This window comes from Bidens hawaiensis, unplaced genomic scaffold, assembly GCF_021521415.1.
Source record: "Bidens hawaiensis isolate Kalapana, Puna unplaced genomic scaffold, B.hawaiensis_p1.1 tig00040082_1, whole genome shotgun sequence".
Classification (NCBI taxonomy): Eukaryota; Viridiplantae; Streptophyta; class Magnoliopsida; order Asterales; family Asteraceae; genus Bidens; species Bidens hawaiensis.
Window position 1 is genome coordinate 16,168 of NW_027497066.1, and position 20,335 is coordinate 36,502.

General features: G+C 37.0%; 1 pseudogene; it reads right to left on the reverse strand.

Annotated features, from left to right (window-relative positions):
• Positions 1-8,941: 8,941 nt before the first annotated feature.
• The window catches only part of LOC143591820 (putative LRR receptor-like serine/threonine-protein kinase At1g07650), a 32,831-nt pseudogene continuing 21,437 nt past the window's right edge, over positions 8,942-20,335 (reverse strand).

Consider the following 20,335-nt stretch of genomic DNA (forward strand, 5'->3'; position numbering starts at 1 on the left):
CTTTATGCAGTTATCCCCCCTTTGAAACACGGCCAGTGACTTTTGACACCCGTATATAAAAGTCGTAAACCATTAACGACGGTAGAAAATTGGGAGATGATGACAAATAAAGTATGCATACCCCCATGTGACTTTTGTAATTTTGTCGGATATAATTGAGTGGGATTTCATATCATTTGATAATAATTGTTTTGGACGTCTTAAAATATTGGAAAACTAAAATTTTACAAGGCGTGTTGCGTCGGAAAGTTGGTTTGTAAAACCCAAGCGTTACAATGGTAAGTCAATATGAATTCGATCAGTATCGGTTATGTTTATTACGTATAAACAACGTTGATAAAATCCAATCGTTAAAACCTAAAAAATAAATTCATCAAATTAATATATAAAAAAACAAATATTTAAAACGGCGTTTACTCTGTAGGTAAAACACAAGCATTGCGGTCCCCGGTGTTGCGAGGGTGAATCGGTAGAGCCCGTGCGTTGGAAAACCCGAACGTTACGATGGCGAGTCGATGCGAAATCGGTCAGTTTCAATTATGATATAACCAACGTTGGTACAACCCAATCGTTAAAATCCAAAAATATAAATTCGTCAAATTAACCTATGAAAAATCAAAATGTTTAAAAAGACGTTTATTCGGTTGGTAAAACCCGAGCGTTGCAGTCCCAGGTGTTGTGCCAACGAGTCGGTACCAGGAAATTGTCGGTGCCATGCGTTGCGGCGGTAAGTCGACGTGAAATCGGTCGGTTTTGGATACGTTCGCTTCGGTATCAGACAAAAAAAATCAATAAAACCCCTGTCAAAACCCCAACAAAAGACCAAAATGTCGCGGTGCGAACCATGGTTCACAGCTCACAAGGTACTATCATACAATATGAAATATGACAATATCTATTTAATTTATTTATTTCAATTTCAAATATGTGCACAAGTTCCAAACATGACAAATATAATCCAAATTAATTAATAATTCCAAAATTAAGATAAAATAGAGCAAATATTATTTATGTTATTTTCTAAGGTCTTTCTATACGTTCTTCACCTTAACTTCAAATCAATTGATAACCTGTATATGTGTAGAAAATAAACAGAGATTTGTCAATAACACATGTTGAGTGAGATGTTCACCAGTTTCGACACTAATAATAATATATATAATAAATAATAAATGATAAATACGCAAACAAAATAATGTGAGTAGTAATCAATCAAACCGTGAGCAAATAATGTGTCAGTTGACTGCTGCCTTGCGAATTGGGCAATGGCTACTATGACTAGCATACAAATGTGATTGTCGGTTGACCATTGCCATGAAAACGGGTTTTGGCTACTAAGTCTAGCACATAAATGTGATTGCCGGTTGACCGTCACCATGCGAACGGGCTTTGGCTACTAAGACTAGCATATGATCATACTTTAATGTGATTATGATGGACCCTCTGAATGCGATAAAATGAACAGTTAAACAAATAGCAATTAACATTTAACTGAGATACATACAATATTTACGTTTGCGAGTTTGTGTATATATATGATATGAAAATATGAATTAGATACGCATGTGTCCCCAAAATGTTTGGAAACAGTAAAATAAAAAGGGGAATGAAATCTCACCTTATTGCATAAGCGAGTGTGCGAGAAATAAGAATAAAAACATGATTAAACGAACGAACCGTCCTTTAACGAGAACAGCGAGTCGGAAGTCGGGTTTTGGTTAGTAACCTTAAAATCTCGAGATAAAAATAAAAGTCTTCTGGACCGAAAGTTGTTTCCGACCAGAAGTGATAAGGGCAACACGCATGATTTTGAGCTCGAATTTCCTCTACTTGAATTTCCTTGCCTAGTCCCTTGAACCCCTTCACCAGGATTTGACCCACAGGTCTTTTGCCGCTCCTCTTTCCACCCTCATTTGTCCGAGACTTCAGTGATCTTGATGTCATCAGCGGGCTTGGTTGGGTTTCTGCACTCTCTTGCAAAGTGATCAGTCTCGTTACAGTAGTAACATCTAAGTTTGTCTTTATCAAACACAATCTCATGACCATCATTGTCCCTGAAACTGTTTTTCCCATACTTTCTCATGAAGTTTGAATCTCGATGAATAGCCATGGCCAGCTGGTACTTCATGTCCATCTTCTTGAGATCTTTCTTGTTGATTTTGGGAATGTTCCTTGTTGGAATGAAGGAGGTAGGAGCTTTCCTTGCATCAACTCCTCATGATTTTCCATGAAAGCATGAAATAAGGCAATGTGAGAGTCATCAATGCGAGGAGTGGAGTAGGATGAGCTAGCAACAGAATTATCAATCCCATGAGCTTTCAAAGCCTGCTAAACTGCCTTGTTTACTGCGTCTTGAAATGAGTTTGAACTTGATGGTGCTGGTTGACTTGCAGTAGACTTGAATGCAGTGTTTTATGTAGGTTGAGTTGAATATGCTTTCACTCCATCTATCGGATGAACTGTTGGATGAGCTTGACTAAGAAAAGCAGAACTGATTCCTGAACCTGTAGCAATCCAAGCTTGATTTAGCGAACCCACATGATTGTTTAATGTCAGCTTGTCATCCATCTCAATTGACTTGATGGTAGAGATCAAGTCATGCATGGAGATGACATTCAGATTTGTTGTTCGCTTAATGGTGATTACACTGCTATTCCACGTGTAAAGCAATGAATTTAGCAGCTTGTAGTTTATTTCTGACAGGCCGGTATCAATTCCTACATTTCTCATCTTTGTTATCAACTTTTCAAACCTTCCAATAAGACTTCCAACAGTTTCCCATTGAACATGATTAAACATATTAAATTCGCCCTTCAACATGGCCTTTCTACAGTTTCTCATCTCCAAGTTTCCTTCAAATTTTTCAACAAGACCATCCCAGAATCGTCTAGTAGAAGTGTGGTCTCTTAAAGTCTAATCAATATCTTCTGATAGACACACACTTAACACTCCGTATGCCTTTTGATCTTCAATGACCAACTTCTTGTCCTCTTCTCCATATCCTTCAACGGGAGTCTCAAAAGGTCCTTCAAGTGTCATGGTAATGGTTTGTGGGGACCAACATTGATGGATCTTAGAAGAGCAAGAGCAGTCATCTTGATATAATTCTTGAACCTCCGTTTGAAATCGTCAAAATTACTTTCAAACGTCATTAGTTTTGGAAGTTTCGTGGTGGTTCCTGCCTCATTCTCTAGCATTAAACAGTTTCTCAATAGCTCAAGATCGTTTTCCATCTTTTATTAGAGTTGGAAGATCAACACTTGAACAGAAAGCTGATTTTGACAAGTAAAACGAATCGAGTCGAGTACAAACGAATCGAAACGAACAGATTTAAATCGAGTCGAGTCAAATGGATCGAGTCGAGAGGTTTGAATTGAGTTGAATGAAAGAGTCGAGTCGACTGAAGTTGAGTCGAGTCGAGTGTGTGAATCGATTCGAATCGAATCGATTCGAGTAAGAGACTCGATTCGATTGAAATAATTCAATTCGACTGGAATGCCATTCGATTCGATTCGAATTTCAGTAACTTCCAAAACACCTTTTTCACGTACGGATTTGATGCCAAGCACTCTTTTTACCACTTTTGAACTTGCTAATACACCCACAAACTCGAGTAGCACTTTAACACCCTTAAACACACCTTTAACACAGATTTTCAAGCTTTTAAACAACACATTGAAACATGTTACACTTCTAGAAAACCTGTAAGCAACAAGTCTTGCAAAAACACACGTCTCAAACACTCAAACAAGATCAAGACTCAAGGTTGTGACCCAAGAACTACAACTAGTAGAGTCGAAAGCTCTGATACCAATTGAAGGTCACGAAAACGGATCTAACAAGTTCTTGAATCAATTTTGACTACTAGCTAGCGGAAATCACTAGTAGTTAACCAAGATCTCGAATTTTGCTTTGGTTTATTTGTTACGGTTATGGAAAAATATAGGGAAAGAATGAGAGTTGGTGAGAGGATAAGGAGGATTATGTTAGAAAAAAGGTTGTTTGCATGAGTATGATTGCACTATTTATAGTGCAACCTATACTATGCTTCATCTATCATTAACAGCCCAATGGGCTTTAGCATACATGGCCTCGGGTCCAAACATACACAAACAGAAACCAATAAGCCACTAAGATACATCGTTAAACAAACAGACAAATACAGAGGAATTATAAAGAAAACGGGGCGGAACAGGTAGGAATCACAAGTAAACCCAAGACAAGTTTTTTGAGGAGTAGGGTTCGGCTCGAATAGGAAAACTAATTTTTCTAAGAAAGCTAGAACAGAGGGCATTTTTGTCCATGAATTATAACCCTAAATCTAAAAAAAACTCAATTACATTCGTCACATTCACCCAACTCCTACTTCTCAATAAACATAACCACCACCATTCCATTATCTACTGCCACCTTTCCGGCCACCGACATCCTCCCGAAGCCTCCAACATAATCCACCGCCACCAGCGTCACCTTTAACCACTTCATTTGACGGTTATTTAAAGCGATAACCGATGGACTTAAAACTGGTATGACGAAGAAACATTCAAATGTGCTGTAAACATCGAGTCTCCCCCGACACAACATATAACTGACAGAGAGATGAACCGCCAAAGAGATAATAATGTTACTAACCTGTAACTAACGGATAGAATCATGTCATTGCGTATATGATAATAATGTTACTAACCAGAAATAAATAATATATGATTCCATAATAATATGGATGAATTAATACGTTAACTTTATTAGATACGAGTACAAAAGACTAACGATTTCATGTATGAAAGTGCACATATGTTGCACTCTGATCACAAAATTTTACTGGGCATGCCAACAAAATATTGGATATAACTTGAATTTAGATTATATAATTATTTATTATCTAATATATATAAATGATAAGTTTGGTGCCGCTAAGCCCCCATTGGCTCGCTTGGCAGCACCTTGCTTGTCTATAACATTTGTTTTTTTTTTGTTTTTTGTTTTTCGTTTCGGTATCGTAACTAACATAACGAAGCTGACCAAATGTCCATTTTGATTTTTTCTTTTGTTTGTTTTAATTCCAATAACATATCGAACGTGACGGAAACCGACTGAATTCGCATATACTCAACGTCTCAACGGCAGAACTGACAATGCTCGGTTTTTCCTAAACCCAAGTGTACCGACCGACACCACTTCATTGGTCCACTCATTTTTTATATGTTTCCCTTTTTTGGCTCCGGTACTACAAACTTAGCCAAAATTGACCGAATTCATGTCCAATTACCGCCTCAATCCTCGGGACCGACAACGCTTGGGTTTTACTGTTGCCCTGGTTTACCTGCCAAACAAACGTCGTTTTAAATCATTTATTTTTTTATATGTTAATTTGAAGATTATATTTCTTTTGAACGCTAAGGTTTTACCAATGGTGTCTATATCATAACGAACTTAAACGATACTAACTGAATTCGCGTCAACTTACCGATATAACGTTCGGGTTTTACTAACACCCGGATTTTAACATTGAGGTTTTATCAATTGCCCCGGCGCGTGTAAAATTCTAGTTTATATATATAAGTTTAAAATTGGTTGGTGACGCTATAATGTGATTGGATCATGTGACAACACCATATTGGCCATTTTATTATTATTTTTAAATTATATTATGTTTTTTTGGATTGTTTTTTTCTCTCCTTTTTCGTATTATATGTTTACGATTTAGTGTCGATGATTATTAAATTCGCATCAGTTCGCTGTCGCAAAACGCATGTATTTTTTATGTTGATACCGTCCAATTTGTGTTGAGTTGTTTTCGGTGCCAATACAGATAGAACTTGCGTATTTCGTTGCCGCCAGGCGCAAAATTTTCTTGTTACCGCCTATACTGTCCAATCTATGTTGTCACGCAGATTATTTTTAAATATGTATTTGTGGTATGGGTGTTGACAATTTTTCTTTTTTTCTATTTCCTTTTTCAAATTATATTATACGATTTAGTGTTGATACCAACGATATTGACCGAACTCGTGTCGGTTCACCGCCGCAAGGTTCGAGTTTTTTTTGTTAATGTCGATACTGTCCAATTCGTGTAGGTTTGATGCCCATGCCGATACCATTGCTGCCGACCGCTGCAAGGCACATGCATGGTTTTTTTTTTTCTATTGCGGGCGATATCATTCAATTCATGTTGGATCGCCAAAGAGCAGCCGACCCGACGCAACGTAGCAAGTAAGAGCATTCTCAGCCCATTCCCTTAAAATATGTGAGGAGGATTTGTAAATTATATGGTATGGTTATGAGTGGTTGTGAGTAGAGAAAAGAGAAAATGTTATATGGAAAAGTTAAATTTGAGGATTCACTATTCATACCCTATAATATTTTAATAATTTTGAAAAGTGGAGGAAAGAGAAAAGATAATGATAAAGGTATAAAAAATATTATTTAATTAAACAGAAGAGAGAAAAAACAATAATTTGTAATGTAATTATATGATATATATGGATACAGGATGGGAAATGAGTTGGGAATGCTAAGACACCTAGTTTTACATAAAAAAATCATGGGTGTCACTTTTGACTCTTAATTGGTCCACCCTGGTGTCCTGTAGGCTGTGACGTGTATCAATTTAAAAATCAAGCCGGTGGTTTGGCTGTGACGTGTATCAATTTATTGTTCTCCAAAATTCAACGAGTCAATGGGTATTCAGACCAGTGGGTTCCATATATAATGGGGTCAATAAATTTTGTTTAAAACACTACGAAACACTGTAGCTTTACTAAAGGTTAGGCGCATGTGGCTTTTTTTTAACGACCAAAGAAATTTTTATATATCACGAATTAACTCGATTAGCTAGTCACTAATCGAACCACCAGTTTTACAGCCAGCCAAACAAAAACATAAGTAGTACACCGGTATCTCTGCTATGACAAATTAAATGATATCCACCTCTCCTAGGCTAAATTCACCATTTTCGATCTACTTCACAAAAAACTCAATGCTTTTACATCCCCGATCAAGCTACGTATATGTCACGAAATTCTGTCTGATATAACGTATAATTGCCAGCTTGCTATTGAAAACCAAATTATTCCTCGTCTTCCAAATGCACTAAATCATCACAAGACACCGCATGAAAAACCTTAGCTTCTCTCTTTGGCAGCTGAAAATTCTTATGAAGCTCCAGCAGCCAGTGGGTCACAAGATCAAACGCGAAAATTGTCAGGACTTTACATCATTGTTTAGTGAAACAAAATCGTCCCCACAAACCGGACAAAGACTAGACGACATAGGAATATGTCTTCTAATCAACGAGAGATGCGACATAATCCGCTCTATTTCAGCCCTCCAAAGCGAGAATCCCAACCTATATATGTTGGTACAAGATTGTTCCATTTAAAAGTCCAATCCGACCCATTAATTACCAGCTTCCAGGGCCGGCTCCGAGAAAGAAAAAAAACTTTTTTGCCGAAGGCGAAAATTTTTTTGGGTCTTAAGTAAAAGAAGTACTTGGTTATAATTTGGGTTGTGTAAAAAACTTTTGAATAAAAAAAGTATTAAACATGTCTCAAGTGCGGATAGAACCCACAACCTCTTGATTGTGAGTAATACCCATTTGCCACTAGACTGAACAAGTGGTTATGTAATTATGTTTAAACATTAAATATACATATTGTTTTTAATAAAAATACATATAATTTTTTTCAAAAAAAATTCGGGTCAAGCGGGGTGTCGGGCCTGTGGCCGTCGACCACCCAGCCACACCCATGGGCCGGCCCTGCCAGCTTCCTTCAACCATAGGCTCTTAATTGAGAACCCTACTTCAGCATCCAGGACCCATTCTAGCTGATCATCTGCCACACTATATTTTGATGCTAACTAGTTTATGTTTATGATTAAGTGCCGACAATCAAGGCACATGATCGATCAACTCTTTATTATTTGTAGGTCCTCAACTGCGATCAAACAACTATGTTCTTGGATCAATCTCACACCAAGCTAGCGGAAATCACTTGTGTGTAACCAAGATCTCGGATCTTGTTGTGTTTGATTATTTTTGGGAGAGAGAGAGAGAGAGGAGAGTTGGTAGAAAGTATGGATAAAATATGACAAAAGATTATAGATGCATGTCTATGTTTCCCTATTTATAGGATAAACATAGAATGCATACACTTCATTATTTAATTATGGCCCAATCACCCCAATGGGTTCAAAGTACATGGCCTCAAGCCCAAACATACATAAACGAACTAAAGCTAATAAAGTACATCGTGACATGATCGAAATAATACGAAAGACTAAACAACAAAATAGGGCCAACATTATTGCAAGAGAAAACTGAATAAAAAACTTGTCACAATAATTCTCTATTGATCACTCCTTCAATATTTTGTTATTTTTCAAGGCTTACTTATTTATGTTTACGAATTAGTGCCCATACTTTGATACCAGCCTTATTCACGTAAGCTTGCATCTATATCACGCAGGTTTTAGCAACCGACTACATGTTATTTTAAATATGTTTTTTATCAGAAGTTATACGAGTACCAATACTATTATGTATGTTTATTATTTTGGGTGTATTGACTTTAGCATTACAAACCTAACCGTTATTAACCGAATTCAGTCGTTGTAGTATCGCAATGTGGCAAGTTTTGATACATTGTTGTGATAATTTAAGTACTGATAAACTACAAGATATTATTTGAATCTTGTTCACAACAGTTAGGACATCTAGCGTCTATAGAATGCCAACGAATCCTATGGAGACGACATGTATGAGAATAAAATTTCGTCTTATGAGAGTAAAATTCATCAAGCGATGATAAATTCATGTTATATCAATCATTAAAACAATTTAAATTTTCCAAGGGTCATCCTTGTTGAAAGGTCCTCTCAATCCTTGGGATACAGGTCGTGCGAGATAGAAGATGATGCTTTAGTGAATGCCTCCTGCTCATCAGAGTAAGGGGACTGTATCTCTTCAAGCTTTAATTTGAGTGCTTGCAACCTGAACTCATCATCAGCTGTGGTTAGATTAATATCTGTTTTCGTAATTTCGATATGGCCCTCGAGCATATTTACTACTTCAGACATTGTAGGCCTAAGAGCTGGGGACTTATTAATGCATAATAAGGCAATCTCTATCATTCTCAATGCCTCTTTTTTGTTGAAATTAGAACACAGTTCAAGATCCACCAAGTCCATCAAACTCCCCTTTTGTTTTAGAGAAACAACCTAGAATGGAAGAAACATATTGATCATAAGATTGTGAGTTACTTGGGATTAATTTTGTGAATAGAGTGCGATTACCCAATCAACAAAACAAATAGATTCTTCAGTTGGTCGATATTTCATATTATTCCTTCCTGAAACAATTTCAAGTGCAAGAACGCCAAAACTATACACATCTGCTTTGTAGGTTAAGTGGCCCCTTAATGCATATTCTGGGGCCATGTACCCTCTGGAGAACCAAATACAAAATTAAAAAAAAAAAGTAACAGAAACTGATCATGACGAACAAGAAAGAATATGATGACTGCTTATTTGGTGGATTTTATGGCACAAGCTGATTTCATGGCTTATTTTAGAACTTGCGTAAAGTTCGTTTTTCGTCCATGTGGTTTGATCAAAATTTTCATTTTAATGCAAAAGTTTATTTTTTTTCAAGGAGACATTGAAGGTAAAAGAAAATGAATAGAATTAAGAAGACACTCACATAGTTCCGGCAACTCTGGTTGTAATGTGAGTGTATTCTTCGTCATCAAGCTTAGCCAAACCAAAATCTGATATCTTTGGGTTAAGGGCACTATCCAAGAGTACATTTGTTGCCTTGATGTCTCTATGGATCATTCGTAGCACCGACTCTTCGTGCAGGAATGCCAAACCTTTTGCAATGCCAATACAAATTCGTTTTCTTGTACGAAAATCTAATTTTATTGTAGCTTTATCGTTCTCTGATTTATGAAAAAAAAACAATAAAATATTATTCAACAACTTTTGTTTTCTTTAAACATGCAAATGAGATATATATTCTCTCTCCTTTTGGTTTACATGGGTTTCTTTTCTTAACTTTGTATATTTAGTACTACAAGAAGTCATTTCCTCATGAGAAATTCTCACCAATATTATTCAAGACCTGATTACATGAAGTGTAGTCTAAAGTTACCTATGGGTTCATTTATAAATCTAATTTGTTAGCCTTAATTTGTTAAATTTACGTGAAAATATAGTTTACAGACAAGTTATGTATTTATATATAATTAATCGGTCCTTCTATCAATATGTAAGATATGTAGCTGACTAGGATACGCCTTTTAGTATAGGGTTGTGTCGATTCATCCTATATACCGATCATTGTAAACAATTAAGGTTAATGAACCCCAATTTTCTCTTCCATTTTCTCTTGTTTAAAAAAAAAGAGCCATGTGATTTCAATACAAAAAAAATTGTTTGCTGTAGATTTTTGTTTTTCATCTTTATTATTCTTCATACAAAGATGATCATGAAATTCTTGTGTTTTACAATTGTTATCAGAGCAATGGTTGTAGAAGATAATCGGTGAATTACAGAACTATAAGAAAATAATCGATAAACAGAAGCAAGGTAGAATCAAAGAAGTTTAAATCTATGTGACACATTGAACAAGATCGATCAATTAACAAATCAAGAACCTGGTCACTCGAACTAGTGTGGCATGATGGCAAATTGAGAAAAGCATTCAATCGAGACTCCAATCGATCGAAGAAGTGACATTCAAGAGGTTCGGGAGAGAAAATCTGGAATTGAATCAAGAAATTAGAAACTAAAATAAAAAAGTAATGGAACTATGGAAGATTGATTGTGTGAAACAATCAAAAGGCTGTGAAAATTGAACCAGAAACAAAGAATGCAGAAGCCCAATTTTCGTTGATCGTAGCAACAAATTGTGTTACCACACATTGGTTTCATGATTCAAGGTAGATTTGATACCACTTATTGTTAGGTCCCATTTTGTTATATTAGTATTTTGTATTGAATTTATAATGTTTTGGGCTTTTGTAGTTCATTTTGTGTATCTAGGCCCAAGGGAAATAATGTAATGAAGCCCAATGGGCATGTGATGTGACTTGTTTCTCATGCATGCTTCTCTATAAATAGAGAAGCATGCCACGAGAGAAAGGAGTTGTGAATTGAAAACCTTTTGCCAAACTTTCTTAACACACACATATATTATCTCTCTCACTCTCTTTCTCTCGGCTTTCTTTCTTTCTTCCTTTCCTTCTAAAACCCGAACATAAACTCAAGATCCGAGACCTCTTAGGTTGCTTAGTGTGATTTCCGCTAGCACTAAGTTAGGTTGATCCAAGAATGTTGTTAGATTCACCCGCGTTGGGACCTACAATTGGTATCAGAGCTTCGGCTCACTAGTTGAGGGTTTTTGGATCACAACCTTGGGTTTTGAACTTGAGAAGAAGAAAAGAAGTGTTCTTGACAAGAAAATTCACAAAAACAACAATAACAAGAAAAATACAAAAAGATTCGGCCTAAATCTTCATAAGATGTCTTAGAATATGTTCTTGGTGAAAAACAACAAGTGTACTAGCTTTAAATCCATAAGTTTTGGGTTTAAATGTGTTAAAATTGGTGATTACGGGCTTTAAAATTGTTAAAATTGATAAGTTATAAATTTCGCTTCTCATGGCATGAAAATCAGTGTACCAACTTTTGACCCAGTACTGACAAGTTAGGTGGAACATATCCCAAGAAAGATTTCTTCTAGAAAACTTAACTTTTTCGCATTTCGCTTCGCGTGAAAGATTTTCGCATCGATTGTGATTTCGCATCGTGTGGCTTTTCGCTTCGCGTGGTTTTTCGCTTCGCTTGAACTTTTTCGCATCGCATCACTGTTCACCAACTTTTTCGCTTCGAACAGGAAAACTTTTTCGCTTCACTTGACTGATTCGCTTCGCATCACTGTTCATCAAACTTTTTTGCTTCGCTTGAAAAGCTGTTTCGCGCGAAAGAGTTGACTGTTTTATAAAGTTGAACATTTTAAGATTTGTTAAGTGTTTGGAACTGCTAAGACCATGACTAGCACTGATTCAGAGTTGTTGAAGGGGTATTTGTTGTTAGAAAACCAAGTGGGAACTCCTCAAAAACCTCCAAAGTACATGACCCTAGATGATAATTTTGCCGACTTTAAATGCAGGTTCATGAACTATGTCTCATTGACTGAAACTAATTTGATGAGATGTTTTGAACAAGGTCCTCATGTTCCCGTGACTGTTACATAAGCTGGGGAACAACTAAAGGCTCCTGAAAATTATGATCAAAATGATAGGGACCTGTTAGCACAGGACAAGAAAGCATATCTCATTTTGACAGTTTGTCTTTCATGAGATCACTGAGACTTTATGTGAACACAGAAGTGCAAAGGGTTTGTAGGATGCACTTGTTGAGAAGGTTGAGAGCAATGCTGAAATCAGAGAAAACAAGAAAGCACTGTTGAAAGAAGAATTCAATATGTTCAACCACCGTTAAGGTGAAGGTGTGTTGGACTTGGTTAAGAGGTTTGAAAAGTTGATGGTTAGAATCAGGGCTGCTAGTGTTAACATTCCAAACTTTGAGATCAACCACAAGTTAATGAATTCATTGCCGTACAGCTGGAGTACCAATACAGTCACAATCAAGAGAACCACAAATTTGAATGGCATGACAAACACTGATTTGATTTCCACTATCAAGTCATTTGTAATGGACGAACATATGAGAATGAATAATCACTTGAGTTCTCTTAATCAAGCTGGGATGAGTACTACAACAACAATTCCAACTGCTTTTATAAGCAAAACCCAGCAGAATGTGTACCCTGTGAACACTCCGAAGTACTCCTCAAGTGTTCCTCAACAAACTACTGCCTTTATCTCAACGGGAAGTCAATCCGGATCATCTGAGTCTAGCTCATTTCAAAAGGCAGTCGATAGTGCAATTGAGCAAGCATTGAAGGCCCATGGAATTTCATCGTCATCAAAGAGTCAGCCAAGCAAAAACTCTAGTTACTGTGAAGCACTACCCTTGTTGAATGACTCAAACATCTTAATAGTTCATGCTTTTCTGTCAAGCCATGAAGAGCTAATGCAAGGAAATCTATTGCCACCACAATTTGAGACTGGGGATATGAGAGACATCAATCAAAAGGATCTCAAAAAGATGGATATCAAGTACCAAATGGCAATAGTCGTGAGATTGTTCTTCAGATTCAGACTCACCAAAAGACTATATTTTCAAAAATCATAAAATTAAACTTGGTGATTTTGTGTTGATTTTCCCGAGACAAGTATGTCTCGGGAAACCCTCCACTAACTTGTTGTTCATGTGTGTAGGGTCAGCCTGGAAGGCCTGTCAACAGTATTTCGTACTTAGACAGTGGCTACACCCGACACATGACAGGAGACGAGTCACTGTTGTTTGACATAAAACCATTCGACGGCGGCCACGTTTCCTTTGCCGGTGACACTAGAGGAGAGATAACAAAGCAAGGGAAGGTCTCAAATGGTACTTTGACATTTGATGAGGTCAATCTGGTGGAACAGCTCAACCACAACCTGCTCAGCGTATCTCAAATTTTTGATAAGAAATTCTCAACCCTGTTTACAGAAAATGAATGTCTTATATTGAAACCAGGTTTTAAAGTCCCTGAAGAGTGGATCATGTTGCGTACTCTGAGGCACAATGATGCCTACATTCTAGATATGAGAAGCAACTATTCCATGCATTCTGCTTCCTGTTTGATGTCCAAGGCCTCGGAGAACGATTCATCATTATAGCATCGACGTTTGGGTCACGTCAACTTTAAGAACTTGAATAAATTGGTTAAAGGTGACCACCTGAGGGGTTTACCTGTAAAATCTTTTCATTGTGCTGAAAAATGTTTATCTTGTTCAAAATGCAAATAGCACAAACTCCCTCACAAACCCAAGACTGTAAATTCCATAAACTCCACTCTCCAGCTGTTGCACATGGACCTCTTCGGTCCAATTCAACCAATGGAAATAGGTCGAAAAGCCTATTGTCTGGTTATTACTGACGATTTTTTGCGTTTCAATTGGACATTTCTGTTAGGGCACAATGATGAGACATCGCAATTTCTACTCAGGTTTATCGTGTTGGTTGAAAATCAAACTGACAAGAAGGTGAAGTGTATCAGAAGTGACAACGGAACATAATTCTACAACAAAGTGGTGAATGAATTCTGCCACAACAAGGGAATTCTTCGTCAATTCAGCGCACCTTACACTCCCGAACAAAATGGGGTGGCTGAATGATGAAACCGTAAGTTGGTTGAAGCCGCTCGAACAATGCTTTCATATTCCAAACTACCATTGATTTTCTGGGGTGAAGCTATCAACACAACTTTCTTTACCAAGAATCATGTGCTTTTGAATAAAAGATTGAACAAGACTGCTTATGAAGTCTTCTATGGAACTAAGCAATGGGTAAATTTCTTCAGAACGTTTGGATGTCTCTGTACCATACTCCAAACCAATGCTGGAACAACCTCCAAGTTTGATGAAAAGGCAGATGAGTGCTATTTTGTTGGTTATGCTGCTGACAAAATGTGCTTATCGGGTATACAACAAGAAAACCAGAGTGATCTTGGAGTCTTTCAACATTAATTGGCAAGAATTGAACCCTACCGATGCAATAAATGGTCCTGACTGGATGTTGGACTATGAAACTTTGTTCAAGCAGTTTCGTGGGATGTATGTGACCCCCGTCGTACCAACAGTTTCCCGTGTTGTTTCTGCACCTGTTCAACCCACTGATGATCAATTTGTTTTGATGCAAGTTGTATTGAGAGGTCTTGATGATGTAAATATAGCTGCTCCTGCACCCATACTTAATGTACAACCTGTGGCTAATCCACCAGCCCCGGTTAATGATGTGCAGCCCTCTGCAGACACCACCGAGATGCCCGTTGTTGAAGACATCACTGATTCGGACTCTGATTCATATGTGTCAACCGACAACGAAGAAAATGTTCAAGTCGAACAAGCAGAGCCACCTCCTGCAGAACCTAGTGTGGTGGAATCCGTTCCCACACCTCCCTTAGAAGAAGATAATCAAGGTCCCGCAATGGAGGTTGGTGCATCATGTGTGCAGGTTGATCCCAGTCCAAACGAAGCTTCTGATAACACCAACTCTACCTCTGTTCCAGTCGTCGTGGTGCCATTCTATGACAACCTATGGGAAGGTCCCATTGCTTCAGAACACTTAGTTGATCAAGAAGAAGGTGAAATTGATCCTCAACCAAGTGCTTCTGTCCCTGTGACCATCGTTTTCCATCCCATAGAGACCTTTTCCATACAGCTAGAGGTAACACCAGTCGAGCATGTCGAGCATATTCCACAGTTACCGATCCATCGTCGACATCCGACTGAGAACATCATTGGAGACAGTACCTCTGGTACCTCTGGTAACATTAACAGATGTCTTTTTGCTTGTTTTATTTCACAGGTGGAACCTAAGGACTACAAAGTTGCTTTGAAAGAGAAATCCTGGGTCGAAGCCATGCAAGAAGAGCTGTTACAGTTCAAGAAGTTGAATGTTTGGAGGCTGGTGAAGAAGCCAGAACATAAGAATCCGATCGGAACGAAATGGGTGTTCCGAAATAAGAAAGATGACAAGGGGTGATCATTAGGAATAAAGCCCGGCTTGTTGTGCAAGGCTTTTGGCAACGTGAAGGTCTTGATTACGATGAAGTTTATGAACCGGGTAGCCAGACTAGAAGCAATTCGCATCTTTCTGACGTATGCCTCGTACATGAACTTCAAAGTGTATCAAATGAACGTGAAGACTGCTTTCTTGTACGGGAAAGTCAAAGAAGAAATCTACGTCAGTCAACCTCCAGGTTTTGAAGATCCAAATCATCCTGATCACGTTTACCGACTTGACAAAGAACTTTATGGTCTTCACCAAGCACCTTGTGCATGGTATGCCACATTGGCTTATCATTTAGTGAAGAATGTATACAAGAGAGGCATTGTTGATCAAACTCTATTTGTCAAGAAGGATAAGGGTGATCTGATTCTGGTATAAGTTAATGTTAATGACATTATCTTCGGGTCCACGAATGAGGATCTGTGCAAGGAGTTCTTTAAGATCACGCAGAAGTGATTTGAAATGAGTTCATTAGGGGAGATGACTTTCTTCCTGGGCTTACAAGTTGAACAAAAGAAGGACGGGACTTTAATCCACCAAGAAAAGTACGTTCATGACATTGTTCAGAAATTTGGATTCAAGGACTCAACAGCTTTTATGACACCAATCTCTACGCGACCTGTTCTCGCTCCTGATCCATCAGGAAAACCAGTCGATCAACACCTCTGTAGATCAATGATTGGTTCCCCGATGTATCTCACTGCAAGCAGACCGGACATCATGTTCCCTGTTTGTCAGTGTGCCAAATATCAGTCAGACCCGAGAGAATCCCACATGACGGCTGTGAGGCGTATTTTCAGATACTTGAAGGGTAGACCACGTTTGGGTCTTTGGTATCCAAAAGAATCTCCCTTGGAACTTCTGCTTACACCAATAGTGATTATGGGGGATGCAACTTGGACAGAAAATCAACATCATGCGGATGTCAATTCCTGGGAGATCGGTTGATCTCATGGCAGTGCAAGAAGCAAGTCACTATGTCCACCTCCACAGCAGAAGTCGAGTACATTGCCGCATCCAGCTGCATCTTTCAAGTGATATGGATCCAGCATCAGCTGTTGGATTACGGTTTGAATTTCGATGGAACCACGATTAAATTTAATAATGAGGCACCGTTGCAATTGCTAAAAACCCGGTCCAGCACTCAAAGACTAAGCACATCGACATCCGAATACACTTTATTCGTGATTGTTTTGATCGTAAGCTTGTCGTTATAAAAGGGTCCATTCTGACTATAACCTTGCAGATCTCTTTACAAAAGCTTTTAGTCTTGCCTGATTTTTGTTTCTCGTTGAGTCATTGGGCATGATTTCTTTTAAATAAATTTTATCTTTGTTTTTAAAATTAAAAATATTTTTCAAATATGTCACAATTTTAGAGGGAGAAAATGAGTTAACTTTAACTCACCAAAAAGATTTTAAATTTACTTTTAGAAAATCCAAAATCAAGTCCCTTGACTTAACAAAAAGATTTTATTTTAATATTCAATATTAATTTCATCTTTACTCCTATTTAAGAAAATCTTAAGAAAATTCTGAAAGTTTTATCCCGTTTAGAGGGAGCTCCTTCGTAGAGGGATTTGGTTATTTACAATTTTCAATTAAAAAAATTTGATTCGACCCTATGGAAAGTGATAGTACATTGGTATGTATTGATCCTAGCGCGTGAAAAGAGTAGATCAAAAGGCTACAAGGTCATTCATCAATGTGTAAATAGGCTTGACAAACATGTAAGTGTTGGGTGATATAAACTTAAACTCTTGCCGTTGTTAGTGGCTATACATTTAAGAAGCGGTTGCATGATTCCGTTAAAGTCATATCAATGAAGGATGAAATGTAATTACACATGTCATACCCAAGCCTCTCTTTACCTGATCACAGTCGTCTTATGAAATAAGTGTCAATTTTAATTTTCATTTGAGTCAAGAAAAGCCTCATAGAAAGGCAAGAAAAAGAAAAACAAAAGAGTCAAGAAAAGAAAAAGAAAAACAGAAAAATAAAATGAAAAATCAAGAAAAAGAGTCATTTAGGATTTTTAATTCTGCTTTATTTCTTCATTTATTTTGATTCAAGCCTTGGACTTTCTCTGTTTGTAGTCATACAAGATCTGATTGTTAAGGCCCTGAATCTTCTGCTTTATTTTAACTTTTCTAGATCGAGTCAAGTGTGCAAAGCACAAAATGTCAAGTGTACAACGTACAAAATGTCAAGTATGTCAATAAGAGTACTGTGATCAACTAAGAAAGGTTTAAGTCAAGTTGTGCTGATATGTTAACACAAAGTAAGCCCGAGATATAATGAAAATCAGTAACATGTCTAATTAAGTGGGGAACACATAAGCATCGTGCCTAATTGAACCTCAAATGTATCACGTTAACTCCAAAACACTTGTCAAGTTAAACATGTGGATAATATCTGCAGTTGATGATGAAGTTGTGTCAAAATAATATCAAAATGGAAACGCGATCTAGTTGCAAATCAATAATATCAAAATAATATCAAAGTTGATGATGAAGTTGCAAATCAGTATAATACCATGTCGCGATCGTTCTTTGTAAATTCAGTCAAAGAAAATATCTATGTAAATTAATTCAATATTATTATTAATTTAAAAGGGATATTTTTAAATTTTATTTTATTTTATTTTGTTTTGTTTTTATTTTCTAAAATATTAAGTACTTGTATAGTTTAATATTTTAAGTTTTGTTTTTAATTTTTACTTTATTTTATTTTATTTTATTTTATCTTAATTTTTATTTTTTATTTTTAATTTTTATTTTAATCTTATTTTTATTTTAAATTATAATTTTATTTTTATATTTTTTATTATTATTATTGTTTATGTTTTTATTTTGTTAAAGAGATCATCAGTGCAAAAGTTAGCAGTCACGGACCGACAAAAGAAAAATCAAATAAATAAACAAGTGCTTGGATTCGGTGGTAAATGTTTTTCGAGTTTAAAAGTGCAAATATTTTTAAAGACAGAGGACCGAGAGTGTATTTTTAGGCGAATACTCACGATGTTTTGACCTTATCACGAGATAGGCTAACCCTATATATAAGGGTAACTTAACATCTCATTCACTATTCACCATCACATTCCACTTACTCTCTTACCTCTCTCTCTTCCTTATCATCTAAACCCTAAGTTCTTTTCAAAATCTTCAAGATCCGGCCTCCTCTATATCATATTTAATCATGAATCCAGAGCATACACCCATGGTATAACATCATCACATCCTCGATCTATTATCTTCTTATGTTTCTGGGTTCACGGAGATCGTGGTGGCGGTTCATATGAATCGTCGGCCAGATCTGGAAACTGATCTTAAAGTTTGTGTTGTCATCTAGGCTTAGGATCATACATTAGGCCTTGGTTTATGCTAATCATCATTAAATTGTTAGTTTATGGGCTTGTTTGTAAAGTTTGTAGATCTAGGGTTAGTTCATAGGTTCACGGGTTCAATTGACCATGTAAACCAAAGAGTTTTTGGCTCAATCTTTCTAGAAACCTAATTCGTGGCCAGGCGACACCAAAGGAAGAGAAAGGAATAAAAAATTAGATAAGTCAACTTTTTCGCGTGAAGGGGGTTTTTCGCTTCGCGTGCTCATGCGACGCAAAATGGATTTCTGTTTCGCTTCGCATGCCCATGCGAAGTGAAACTGGACCTCATTCGAATAATCTATACTTAGCAAAATTTTCAGAACTTCAAGTCTGTGGCTACTGGACTGTTTATGAACAAATGGACTGTTTGGACTCTTGGACTGTTTTGGACTTAATCTTTGTACATATTGGACTTAGTAACCTATTAATAGGCTAAAATCATGTTTTAACTTATTAAACTAAAATGTACATTATAACTTAAAATTAAATAAGTTTATATTTAACTAAGTTAATTATCTTGTGAACATTTCAAACTCTTGTATATATCTATCTTGTTTAATCTTTTTAATTAATGATGATTCTCATGATCTCAATGTCTAATTTCAGGGTCATAATCAATTTTGTGCTCTCGAGCTTCCAAAATCAAAGGCAGACAAAGTTTTCACTTCTATTGTGAAAGGACTATGACAGACTCCTGTTGCTCATGCTATATCTGCCAACTCAGCTGTGTATTACAAATGGGTGTTGGACTTTTGGGCGTTGGCAAAGCCTGCTGATGATGCTTTGTCATTCTCTACTAAGGTGGCTGGGAGGGAACTAACCATCACTGAAGAAGATATCAGAAGAGTGTTGAAGATAAAGGATGAGCCGAATTACAAGTATGAGAAAGGTGACATGACGAAGTTGGAAGAATTTGTAACTCAGATGGGATATGACACAGAATGGAAGAGCCTTGAGAAGAAACACCTCCCGCCATATTGGAGGTTTCTTTTTCACATCGTCACTCATTGCTTTGCAGATATTCGTGGAGGTTATGATAGCATGAGGGTAGATTGGGTGCGTATGATGTTTGCGTTGACCACTCGAGAGAATTTCAATTACTCAAGGAGAATATTCTTGTGCATGTTTGCCAACACTATGAACGACTCGAGGTGGCTCATATACCCTAGATTCGTTCAAATGCTGATTGATGATATGATTCCAGATGTTCCAAGGCCAGGGTCAAAGAAAGCTAAAGATACGAAATCACTTCCAGAGCCTTATCATG